At 38.1% G+C, this 13879-nt stretch overlaps 1 protein-coding gene across 1 annotated transcript in view; it reads left to right on the top strand.

Moving 5' to 3' along the window:
- Positions 1–329: 329 nt before the first annotated feature.
- Positions 330–13879, top strand: part of IL1RAPL1 (interleukin 1 receptor accessory protein like 1) — a 1645997-nt gene continuing 1632447 nt past the window's right edge. The window contains exon 1 of the mRNA XM_087938178.1: positions 330–937. The gene's annotated coding sequence lies outside the window, so the exon portion shown is untranslated. The remainder of the gene's footprint in view (positions 938–13879) is intronic.

Below are 13879 nucleotides of genomic sequence, written 5' to 3'. Positions count from 1 at the left end.
GCAGCAAAGCAGAGAATGCATTCAGTCAAATGAGCCGATTTTGTAGAAACACTGGAATCATTTATGCATTTCATTGCAGCTTCAGTTCGTCCTCTTCTTTCGTTCTCCCCTGCTCCCTCTTTATCCCTCCTTTGTCGCCTGCCGAGTAGATTGGTGTTTTTTTTTTCTCATGCTTGCTTTTTGTTTGTTGATTTGTCATTTTCACCGAAGATTAGCATCATTGAAGGCAATCGGAAAACTGTGAGGTTTCTCCTTCCTCCTGCTTTCCTTTTTTCTTTTAAGGGGGGGCGGGGGGAGAAGCCTTCTGCCGACCGAGAGTTTTAGGGCCCAGGAGACACCTCCTGAAACAGCAGGAGCTGTGTGCTTTCCACATAGCGGTACAGTGCAAGGAAAACCCTGTCGGATTCGTTATTGTAGGATACTTGTGAATATACCCGGGCTTCGGGCTTCTTATGGCTTTGCGGTGGCTTTGGAATTTTTACATGTGTTCCGAGATATTTTGAAAAGGCTCCATGCTCATAACCCAGGACTCCTTTTCTTGTCCTACAGCTCATAGACTTATTAGCTCATCGATTTTTTCATCCTTTTCACCTGCTTCTAGCAAGCTTTTCCGCCTTCTTTTGCCTTTCATATTCGGATTTTAATTTGGGCTTCTCGCCTGGATTGTACCATCGGTGAACAACCTGGCCACTTTGAGGACGAGCAGGAAGCAAATCTTGCAATGGATCTCTAGCTCTACGTGGAATTATATGCTTGGATGGTGAACTTGGCGCTTATAAATGGGCATCTCTTTTCCCTTCTTAATTGTTAGCATTAAGAAAAAATAATCCAGAGGAGTTCTTAACACCGTGGGTTCCCTGACTACGTATTGTGATGATCAGTACTAATCTTACTGACTGATACCGGGAGAAGAATTTTTTTTACAAGACTCTGATCGGTAAGATAATCTTCTCTCTTCCTTCCTTCCCCCAAACCTATGTAAAAACTAATCATTGCTAAATTTGGCAGTTTATGATTGAATTGCTACTTTTATGATTGCTGCATTTCACTTGCTCTTGTGTGTGTTTAATGTGTGTCACAGGGAGGAGAGAGAGAGAATGCTCTACTATTAGTTCAGTAGAAGAACTGCAGTAGGTATTTTGGAGAGTGCATTTTGTGATAAATCAAAGCTGGGCAAGACAACCTGAAATGGAAAATCAGCTTGTTTGCAGTCTGGGTAGACATTCTTCCAAATCCTTTCCATCTTCTCTGTGTGACGTATTTTGGAATTGAACAAAATGTATAGCAGTCAGAGGAGTATCAGTGATGGACCCTTTTTAATGTAAAATGGATTATTTTATTTCCCCTCAAGCTCTGTGCAGTGTTAACTTAGAACTGTACTAGACACTGACAGCCCTTGCTTTGATCAAGTTGCAGAAGTTTAAAGTGCCTAATCTAGATTCATTGGCATTATGAGGTAGTGGGAATTAATACTGCTGTGGACCTGACATTGCTGGGAAATTTGACCAATGAACACTTTTCTTTAAAAAAAGGCACATAATGTTTCTGATGGTTCTCTGTTGCTTTGTATTCCCCCTTTCTGGAAAAACATTGTCATTTCTTGTCCAAATAGTTATGTCTTGATACCCTGAGACCCAGCCCACGTGCAAGAGAGCTGGAGATCAGTAAAAAGTGATAATGACCTCAGCAGCTTTGCCCAAAGCTTATTGGGGCAAATGTATCCAGGGCCTTGGTAGATCAGAAGGACTTTGTAACCCTTGGTGCAAAGCAATATCCATTGGTCAACCTTTTTTCTGAAAAATGCATTTTGATGAGAGGAAGAGAGGAAGGACTGTGGGAATCAATAGTGATGACGTGGTACAATACACTGCACTGCAATGCTAAACTTATATAGTGTGTGCTAGAATGTAGATTCCCATGTATGGCTAATAGTTCACTCTTAATGGATGTGGTGTAACATGTATGCTGCTTGAAAAGGAAGATAGCTATAGCTAAGCACAATGAACTATTATGTAACTTCAATGCATCCAATAACATTTTTATTCTGTTAGTTGGGTTAACTTTGGAAGACTACTGATAAAAGACAAACCCAGCTAATCTGATATTGAGGGAAATAAATAACTCCCATCCTCCCACCATAGTTCCATCTGGGATGCCATAAAAACAAATAAAACATTACATTTATAAATCAACTACACCTGCTTTCAGAGCAATACTTAAAAAATGTTCAATCACACAAAAAGAAACATAATCTGACCCATCAGCACTGCTCATTTCAACAGACTTCAAGTTAACTGAAAATGAATAATTGGTGTAACCTGCTTTTTTTTTTTAGTTAAAGGCATCCCCTCTCTCTAAATAAGACTCTAGTTAAGAAAAGTGACCTACAATTATTTGATGTGGTAGCATACAAATTTGATAACCAACTGAAAAAAATATAAAAGTGGATCCTTAGGTCATTGTGGGAATAAGGACATGGTTTGTCTTGATGGGAATAAATATGCCTTAGAGCTTTGGTTGGTTATTAATTAAAAGCTTTGTGCAACTTTCTTTACTGGTTAAGCACTGTAGCCAAGTCTTTAAGTTACAAAACAGAGCCTTTTGTAATGTAAGATTATAAGGGTGGCTCTCCTAAATTGTTGATAAATTTGAAACTACATGAAATACATAGCTAATTAACAACATAGTTTGAGGTCCCTGCATATCCGATGGAGACTAATTGTAATGTCCCCCTTTATACAAAACAAATGACTAAAGAGTATACAATAGGGACACAAGAGACTGAGAAACAGCATCCACCTCAGGATCATGATATATTCAATTCTAGAAACTTTACAAATGATAAATTTTCTTAGCAGCCTGGAATCACTTTTCCTCAAACATGTCTTTTGCGCTTCTTTATTTTAAAGTGGCTCCCTAGGTTACATACACTAATACATTGAATTAATACAGGTTAGGGACTGGAACAGATAGAACACACACACACAAACACACAGAAAATTAACTCCTGTTTCCATCCTTAGAACAGATAGAACACACACACACACACACACACACACAAACACACAGAAAATTAACTCCTGTTTCCATCCTTCAGGGGTCAGAATTACACTGTGGCAACTCTTAAAGATTAGTATGCAATTTTTCAGGAATATTCCTAGCATCATAATTTTTCTCCATCACACTTTACTATGTATGTTCTAATTCTGAAATTACTTTAGGATTTTCCTGCACTGTTTCAACAGAACCAGTTTTGTACAGAACCTTTTAGATGCCAGTATATTGAGATGAAGGATTCAAGAGAGCAGTTGTATAAGATGAATCTATATACAGTATATTTGAATCGTAAGCTGATTTCATTGGACTTGATGAACTAATTGGGTGTAGAAGTGGATTAAAATACCTTTAAATGATAATATCCATCTTGTTTCTTACAGTTGTTATAAGAATTCAGTATACTATTATACAATATTTATGTTTCTACCTGCTACAAAAAGTTAGTATAAAATGCAAATTATTGTTCTGACCACCAAATGTTTATATGAGATCTTAGTTGCTCAGGCTTATAAACACACATTTTGAAACTTATATTCATTGAGAGAAAACTCAAGGCCAAATAAATTCAATAATAATTATGACATTAGCCCACAAAGAATGAGGCCTCATATTTCTGGAATTGTAAGCAGAAAATTTGCTTTAAAAAAAGGAATTTATAGAAAACTCTGGTGATTTTTTTAAAATAAGCAAGTTTATTTCCATTTGAACTATGATTAATAAAGTTTGGTCTATAAATCACAGCCATCTGATTCATAGAAAATTCCCTTGAATAAATTTCTGATTAGACTTGCAGAGAAGAATCAGTTACTTTATATTGGAAATAATACCAATACAAGAGTAACATATTTGTAATACACTTCCATACCTAGTTAGTTCATCAAGTCCAATGAAATCAGTTAACAATTCAAATACATAATATATAGATTAATCTTAGCTCCACCTATACCATTGCTTTCTTGAATCTTTCTTCATCTCAACATACTGGCTTCTAAAAGGTTCTGTACAGAACTATGGTTTTGTTGAAACAGTGCAGGAGAAGTTTGACACTATTATAAAATACAGCTAATTATTGAAAATATGTCTGATTTTTAAGTCTGCTTTGTAATAAAATGCTTTCTTTTTCAAACTGTTGTTTGTAACCAAGACAATCTCAGTACTTTTTAATGACAAAGGACATAACTTGGATCAATATGTTATTTTTTTCTTTAAAAAATCATCAAGTTATTGGGTGGAACTCACATTATGAAGAACAACTATAGAACCATACTGCTTTCATAGCTACTAATAAGGGTTGTGTCAGAATTTTTATTTCTCTATAGATCTGGATTAGATTGCTATTTCTCATGTTAGGGATCAAAGATCTTATATATTGGGGTGTATGTGTCTCTATGTGGGAATAAATCAATATAGTCACCAATTCCATCATGTAGGCATTTGACTTTTGCAGTGCAATAAATCTAGACTAGAAATAGACCACATGTGGTATGATGATATAATCTTTATATATTTTATTGATTGGATGTGCTTTGATAAACAAAGATTAGAGGACCCTGTTTCTATGTATGAATGTTCAGGTGAGAAATAAATATAGCCTTTCTGAGTACAGTTTAATAATACAGTACCTTCTGATTCAGGAAAAACAGCGATCATCCACAATTTTAAACACCTGATGCTTTCTGTTGCCTTGCTTGTCTTGGTCTGCTGGCTAATTATCTACAATATAATTGTAAAATCTGGCTAATAAATGTTGCAATATACTAATATATTTTAATATGTGTGAATAATGTTGTATACACTGAATTGACACCCATCAACTTGTAATTTATTTCTAGTGGGAGTTCAATACTGTAGTCACAGAAAGCTTTGTCATCAATAACAGAATGACTATATCTTGCCAGAAATATATGAATAGTTTACTGGTTACTTCAGAATTCACACATTCTCAGTGCCAGGGAAAGATTGTATTAATTTGAAAACATTGATTGTTATCAGCTAGGACAACAACCACTTGAAAACTATGTTTTTATTTTTGGTTTTGTTCTCTGGATTTTACAAATAATCATCAAGCCTAATTACCTCAAAAATTTTCACTTATCATATTACATGTTTTTTAAACTTGATGCCCTCTTAATGCCTTAGGCATGTGATGGTGAACCTATGGCATGCGTGCCACAGGTGGCACTCAAAACCATTTGTGCTGGCATGCGAGCTGCAGGCAAACTTACTTCATTGCGTACGCGTGCGCCTCCCAGCTGATTTTCGGCCTTCCAGAGGCTTGAGGACAGCTTCTGCAGCCTTTCAAGCTGAAAAATAGGCCCATTTTGTCACTTCCGGTAATACCGGAAGTGACAAAACGGGCCTATTTTTTGGCCTGAAAAGGCTGCAGAAGCTGTCCTCAAGCCTCTGGGAGGCCGAAAAGGTCTCAAACGGGCTGAAAATCAGCTGGGAGGCACAGTGCAGGTGACGGAGCAGCATGGGGGGGATTATGTGTGCATGCACAGGGGGTGTGGGGGGGCACACATATTGCCTTCTGGGTGTTGGCACATGAATGTGCATGCCCAATTTTTGGCACAGGAGCCCAAAAACGGTTAGCCACCACTGCCTTAGGCTAAATTCCAAAAAAAATTGACAGCACTAAATCAATATTAGCTAGAATTCTGGGAGCTGAAATTACAATTACTAGTTGGTGAAGCTTCATTCACCAAATGTAAAGCTTTAAGTGAAGCTTCAGAGCTGTAGTGGAGCAGTGGTTAGAATGCAGTACTGCAGGTTAACTTACTGCTCACTCCATACCAGCTCAAGGTTGACTCACCCTTCCATCCTTCCAAGGTTGGTAAAATGAGGACCCAAATTGTTGGGGCCGATATGCTGACTCTGTAAACTGCTTTATAAAGCACTGTGAAGCAGTACATAAGTCTAAGTGCTATTGCTATTATATCATATTGCCCATGTTCACAAATAGTTTTATTTGTAATTTACAGGAATTTATGAATTGGCTGCAGACATTCCAGTGCTAGTAAATATAAACTAAAGAGAGATCAGAATGATCATAGGGCTAGAACATTTCTTTTGTCCAGAAGAATTACAGTGTCTAAGGTTCTTTAGCTTGGGGGAAAAGAGGAGTAAGGGGAGATGTTATAGATCATGTGTGGAGAGGGAAATGTGATGTGTGTATTCTCATTTTAGAATGTTATAAAGCAAGGTCATCCATTAAAATAAAATGTTTAGGAGATTCAAGACTTAGTTGGTGCATAATTGAACTGTAATTATGGCCACTAATTGACCTGATTTTAATAAGGCAATAGATAAATTCATAAAGGATTGGGCTAACAATCTTGATAACTAATTACTTCCTGTGGAATCTTAGGTAGTATGACTTGTATAATAGATGCTGCATTCCTGATATATTAAAAATTACTGTGTACAATTTAGTCTATCAATCATAGACAGATAAAATTGGAAGTTTCAACATCTTCAGCTTAAAGATAGCAGAATGTTTTCAAATGATTCAAATGACCTAACAGCATACTTTTATGGATGATAAATTAGCAATAAATAGGTGATCAATTAGCAAATGTAAATTCTGTAGTTGTTATGAAGGTATTCAAAAGCAAACAGCATAAAAGTTCAAATGCTTTGACCAATTTAAAATTGATGAAAATGGGCCTCAAAATGATTTTTTGTGTTATTGCTGATAAAAGTATATCACAAACCTTGAACTGAAAGACAAGATTGTGCTTTTTACACAGTACCTTTGACAAGAGTTAGCCATTAGTGTAACTGTTGAAGGTAGCTATCAGCCTTTATAGCTAAGAAGCAGCTGTGCTGTTCCCTCAGCACTCATCTGTCCAACACCTTACTGTGAGTCAATAGTTCCGAGGAATTGGTACCTGAAATTGATGCTTAAGATCTGCTAGTAGCATGGGAGCTATGAGTATATGATCTGCTAGTAGCATGGGTGTTATGAATATATGGTAAAACCATAACTCATTCAGTGAAACTTTAATTTTCGAGCAGCACCAAAACTTGGCTGAATTATTTGATTTAAAATATATTTTAAGTATTTTTCAGAAATGAAAAAAAGAAAGACAAGAAAAAATAAAAAAGATAAAACACAAAGTAAATAAGCAGGAAATTTACAAGTATCATAAAATTGGGTATTTTTTTTCCAATAACTCTTGTTTTGAATAACTAAGCATAAGTAAAAACTACATTACAGTGTAAAAACCCAGGTGAGATATAAATATCAATAGTAATAATCAGGATACTATAAACAATCTGAGATTAAGAATTATAGTGGTTACTATTAAAGCAGTTTGAAAAACTATTCCCATTTAGCAGATTGTTGGAGAATAGAATATTAAAACCAAAGAGAAATCTCGATTTTTCATTTTCACAAATTTTGGTCAAAGTTTGTACAAGATACATAAAGTTGTGATCTAAAAATGGTTTCTAAATTGAGTTAAATACTATGTCAGATATATTTTTGAAATTATTTTGGACATTGAAGAATACTTGTATAACTTAGTCATTTATTTGCAAAAGACCTGTACATAGGAAATATAGATCATTTTTGCTATAGTTACTTAGAATTTCCATTGATCTAGAATATTTGAGGCTTATGCAGCTACATTATTTAAAAATAGAAATATTACTTTTAATATATTTTCATTCAGTTGTCATAAACCTTTAAATAATTACATTTTCTTTTAAAAATCATAATTTATTCAATTAAATATATTCTAGGACTTCCTACTACACAATTAAAAAAAGAATATTAAATTAGAAAATGCTACTTTCATCACTCTTTTTATGCTATTTAAAGTGAAAGATCAGTGCAATTCTCTTCTTTAGCAATCTGGGATTCAAATATAATATGAATGCAGAAGTCCAGGTAATGCTAGACTGGTTCTGTTTTATCTTTACTTGTGAACACTTTATTAATTAAAGTAACATTTACATTCTCTCCTTCCCTTGCTCCCTCCCTCTTTCTGTGTGCCTCTCTGTCCCCCTCTCTCTCTCCCCCGCCCCTGTGTGTGTGTGTGAGAGAGAGAGAGAGACAGAGAGAGAGAATTCGCTGTTGTACTTTTTAATATACAACATTTTCCTTAAAAAAAATGAATGTTCTGATTTAAAATAATTTAGTTTTAAGGAGTTATTTTCCTCATCAAATACATTTTCTTGATTAATAGACTGCTTAAAAATACCCTTTTTTCTGAATCCCCCTTTAAAGTAATCACTCAGTATAAGATTCTCTGCTTTTTTCCCATTGACATTTTGCAATTTATGACTTTCCCCTTCATCACAAGTATAACAGTTTTAGTAATATATCACCTTCTCTTAAAATATAACAATTAATCTCTTTTTTCCATATCTTATCTATGAACAAATCCTTAAATCTTTGTAATTCAGTTATGATCAGCAAAAGTCCATTAAAGATTACAAGAGATAATACATCTATTTTAACATTGATCACATAAACCAATTTTATGTTCTGTTTCTTTACAGACTTGAACTTTAGTCTCTTTAAATAATATGCTAGAACTTGATTTCTTTTCATTTTTTCTTTGTCCTTCTCACAAAATTCTTCAATACTTTAACAAGTCTCTTTTATAAACTGCATAATTCATTGTCTGTTCATTTATTAAATTTTAAGTGGTTGAGCTATGATCTATCATGGACTAAAGAATGAATGTATAGTAGTATTCATGTTAACTTCCCCATATCATTTAGAATCTATGAATCTTATTTGTCCTATATTTCCATGAAATATAAAGCAACAGAAGGTTTGGGGAATGTTGAAGAGGAACCACAGTTAAATATAATTTATAAAATGGCTTCTTCCAGAATACATTTAAAAAAATACATCATTATAATATTATACATAATGTTATACTCATTTCATTTTAGTAGCATTTCACTAATACCGTGTTTCTCCAACAATATGCCCCCCCCCAATAAGAAGACACAGCATGTTTTCTAGGCATAAAATGAAATTAAGCCCCTCCCCCAAATTTAGGCCTAGTTTAAAACAAGCGAAATTGGGGGGGAAGGTGGGGGGGACTTGCCATTCGGAGTGCCCTGTGGGCAGCTACACCTCACCATCAGCCACTCCTAACAGCCAATCATGGTGGAGCATGGAGGGCTCCCTTATCCCTCCCTTTCCCAGGTCAGCAGGCATTGGTGTGGATGTCTGGCAGCGTTTCAGCCGATTCTCAAGCCTCTGTAGCTTCCATGGTTCCCACTGGTGCTGGCACCTCTCTCGCCAGCACCATCTCCAACAACAGCATCTGAGTCGCTCCTGCTTTCCCCCCATCCCCGTAACAATAGGAAAAAAAACATTTTGAGGTACCTGGGAGTGCTGTATGCTGTGTTTTGGTTTAATCCCGAGCAGCTGGGTGGGCGTGAGAAGAGCCGAGCGAGCGTCTCTGCTGCTGCTACCCTTGGTGCTCCAGCCTCGGGCTCTGAAAGTTTGCAAAAGTCCTGGTGTGCAGCCCGTTCCTGCATTCCAAGCACCCAGGCCTAGCTGCAGCTGTCCCTCTCTCGCCAGCGCCATTTCCAACAACAGCGGCAGCAGCGGCGGGAACCGTGGAAGCGTTTCAGCCACTTCTTGGGTGGGGGACCTGTCTCTGTAACTTCCAAGGTTTTTTTCTGGGTGTCATATTATATGTCCAAAATATTCTAACTTTAACTTTTTTATGGTTATGATGATTTCCCTTGGCTTTCCCAGTTGTCTTATCACCTCCTCATGTCTGATTTTGTCAACCCAGTCTCAGCTGTTTTGCCGGATTCCAGGCAGGAAGGGAAACAAAAGTCTCAAGGTAATGATCAAATGAGTCTTTATTCGTCCATACAATGTTCCGGATTCAGGTAACAATGAGTAACCAAAAGGAATTAAAATCAGCTCTGGTGCACCTCGCAGCCAGAGCTGTATTTATACACCAGTTAACAGCCACCCTCCCACCATATAATGGGCTCCCACCTATCCAACCACACAAGGCCTAGTATTAGTGCCTCGTGCATATGTGGGACAACAATAAATCGTAGCTGTTCCCAATGAGCTCCATTTTCAAGTTTAATAGGAGTAGTCATTGTCATAGCTGGGGATCCCTGAAGCAGGGACCCATCTGCCTGTTTGAAACTTATTGGTGTGGGCAATTGTTCCACCTGTAACTTCAGTTCATCCACTACTCGTTGGCTAATAAGACACCTGGTACATCCTGTGTCTATCAGGGCCCCATATCTACTCCTTAGTCCCATATTCCCACCATCCAATATCACTGGTATCATGAAAGGGTGAACTGGAGCACTCACCCTTGTATCATTGTGGCTTTCCTCACCACTATCATCCAACCCTGACACTGCTCTGGGTTGACTACGTTCATCCGATTGATGGTGTCTTGATGATGACGCTTCCCCCTTCATTTTCTGAACCAGTCCTTGTGATCTTTCGTACTACTTCCTTGTTTCCTAAAACCAAATTTTGTCACTGCTCCCAGACATGCCTTTGCTGTTTGTTTCATAACTTTGTTGGCAAGTTCGGGGCATTCCAATGCCCTATGCCCTACTAGATTACATCTGAAACACCTGGACGATAGCTGGATGACCCCTGCCACTCGGTGGACCGTTTCCTGGTCTGCTCCGACCTCCCATGATATTGAGATCTGCTTTAGGTATCTTTCGGAAAGAATCAGGCTTGGTTCTGAACTTCTTTAGCCTGACATCTAGTTCAGCCACCATTCTGTACCATTCTGTCAAACGTTGAGGGACTCTATATAGACAAGCCTGTCCTAAACCACGATCTAAGCCAGCACAGAATTCTCGGACCAACAGATGCTCAGGCCAAGACCTTAACTTCCCAGCCAAATGTCAGAAATCCCTACATATTCAGTTGCCAGTTTCCCATTTGCCTCAACGCCCTTATAGCTTCCTCAGTTTTGTGGATGTGGGATCTATCTTCAAAATGATTACGGAGTGAATCCAGAACAGACTGACATCTACCAACTCTCGTGCCCATTCGCTATGTAACTCTGCAACCCAGTCCACTGCATCCCCTGTTAAAACTCCCGTAATAGCCACCACTATGGACCACTGGGATGGATAGCAAGATGCATATAATTCCAGGTGATTAACCACTTGGCTTAGGAACAGTGCAATACGGTCTGGGTTATCATCAAACGTAGTTTGCAAAGGTAGTGGTCCCCACACCATATGTTGTGGCCACTGTCCAGACATTCCCTGATGACCCCAAGAACCCTCCTGTTGCCTATGTCAAGGTGGTGACTCCCTTTGAGCAAAACTAGACCTTGTCTCCCCTGTCCTGGGTTCTGATGGCCCGGCAGCATCAGCCAATGATGCATCGAATCCAGGTGTCAAGTCCCTTTCAGTCCTCTTACTATTACATTCTCTCCCCTCCCTAGGGATAGAACTGAAATATGAAGTATCAGTACGAGCTCCTGATCACTCCCATCTTCCTTTTGGTCTGGAATCCTGTATACTCAGATCTCCATACTTTATTCTTAATAATTCTATAGTACTGGCTCCCAAACTGGAGGTGGAGGTACTCCAGGCATCTTCCTCAACTATTTTCCTTTCTCTCCACTTCTCAAACACTCCGGTATTGAGAGGTGCAAAAGCAGGGGTTTTTCCATGAATGCCCCATTCCCCACACTCCTCCTGGAACTCCAAATCACTCCTACGATCTTCCCTCATCTTACGTAGTTTAGGTTTAGTAACTCTTTGTATATCTTTGGGAATAGCCCCAGTATCACCAGCAGATGGTGTGCCTCCACTTACAAACCCCTCTGTAGACTCATGCACTCCGTCATCCCACAGAGAAATCTCTTCCTCATCCACCTCCGATGCAAGCAGCAAAACCGAATCCATGTCTATGCCTTCCGCCATCGCTCCCCAACGCAGCACACCAAACAGTTCACGGGATTGGGGGGGGATGACAGGCACACAAGAGGATTTGAAGAGAGCTGACTTTCTTCTCAGCTGTTTCGCTGGATTCCAGGCAGGAAGGGAAACAAAGGTCTCTAGGTAATGATCAAATGAGTCTTTATTCGTCCATACAGTGTTCCGGATTCAGGTAACAACGAGTAACCAAAAGGAATTAAAGTCAGCTCTGGTGCACCTCGCAGCCAGAGCTGTATTTATACACCAGTTAACAACTTAATGAGTTTATCCACCATCCGGTGAACGCTGCTGGATCACATATGGTCACCATGTAACATCCTAAACACCGTGCTTTTTATCCATTAATTATTTACCCCTATTTACTATACTTGTCCAAATATCATATTCCAGCATTGTATTTATGCCTATGAAGTGACCCTCCACCCCTCCCAAGATCGTTAGTTCAACAGGCAGCAACCAAATCATTTTGTCTACAACCGCCCACAGGCTGTAACAGCTCAGCGTGTGACGTCAGCAAGGCTCGTTATCTCTGTGGAACAGTCAAAGCCCCAGGCTGGGTGGTTAACAGCACTTCCCCCTCGATAGCATAGTCTGACATGGCACAACGCGTGGTGTCACGGTTCAAGCATGCCCTGGAGACATGACACCCAGCTTATACGTAACAGCCACTTGTAAATTCACACTTCAAATGGTTCTAGTCTTTTCAAGTGGCTTTCTGTCAGAGACCAACTCTACTCCATAGAACAGGGTAGAAAAGATATAACATCTGACAAGTCTGATTTTCAGTGTTAGGTTTATGTTGTGACTGCAGAAGACCTTTTTCATTTTGAAGAATGCTGTTTGAGCTTTCTCTGTCCTTGTCTTTACTTCAGTGGTCATGTCTCAGCTTTCATGCAAATTAGAACTGAGGTACGTGATCCTTTTGACTTTTTCTAGTGGTATTCCTTCCAAAGTTATCAGTGGTAAATTAATGCATTGATTGCTGATGACATGATCTTAGTTTTTGAGGTGTTAAGTTTTAAGTTGTATTTTTCAGATATTTCTGTGACTGTTGATGAGAAACTGAAGGTCTTCATGGTTACTGGCAAGCAGAACTGTATCATCAGCATATCTTAAATTGTTGATCCAAACACATTTACTTTGTGGCCAGCATCAATGTTTTCCAGTGCTTTGTTGAAAATTGACTCAGAGTAGCTATTAACAACAGCAGAAACAGAATACAGCCCTGTCTGACCCCTCTTCGTATTTCTGTATCCTCTGAGTATTTTTGGCCTAGTCTCACATTTGCTACCTGATGCCAATATAGATACTTTATAATTTGTATGTCTTTGTCATTTAGTCCCACTTGTTTCAGGATTTATAATAATTTGCTGTATCTTATTTTATCAAATGCTTTTTCAAAATCAATGAAGCACATGTAAATCCTGTGACTGACATCTCTACAACATTGTACAAGAACTTGAATGCTGAATAGGGCATCTCATGTACCAAGATTGTTTCTGAAACCAAACTGTATTAACATTAGACATTCCTCAATTTTGTTACATATTCTTGTGTGAATTATTCTCAGGAATATTTTCAGGGCATGACTCATTAAACTTATTGTTCTGTATTTGGTATACTTCTTTGCTTTTTTTTAAAAGATTGTCACAAAGGTTGACTTTAGCCAATCATTTAGTATCTTTCCTGTTTCATATATTCGATTGAAGATTTCTTCCCATTGTCTTCCAGCAATTTTAAAATTTCTACTGTAATATCATCAGATCCTGTGGCTTTTCTTGTTTTTGCTATTTTTATTGCATGCTCAACCACCTCCCTAGTGATGTTTGGTCCAGTTGTTATACTTCCCATATCAATATCATCTCTAGTGTCCTCAAAAATTCTTCAATATATTCCTTCCATC

Source organism: Pseudonaja textilis, chromosome 8 (genome assembly GCF_049901715.1).
Source record: "Pseudonaja textilis isolate UNSWEBS1 chromosome 8, rPseTex1.2, whole genome shotgun sequence".
In the NCBI taxonomy this organism is placed as follows: Eukaryota; Metazoa; Chordata; class Lepidosauria; order Squamata; family Elapidae; genus Pseudonaja; species Pseudonaja textilis.
Note: the sequence above shows the minus strand (reverse complement) of the source record. Positions and strands in the feature narration are given on the sequence as shown.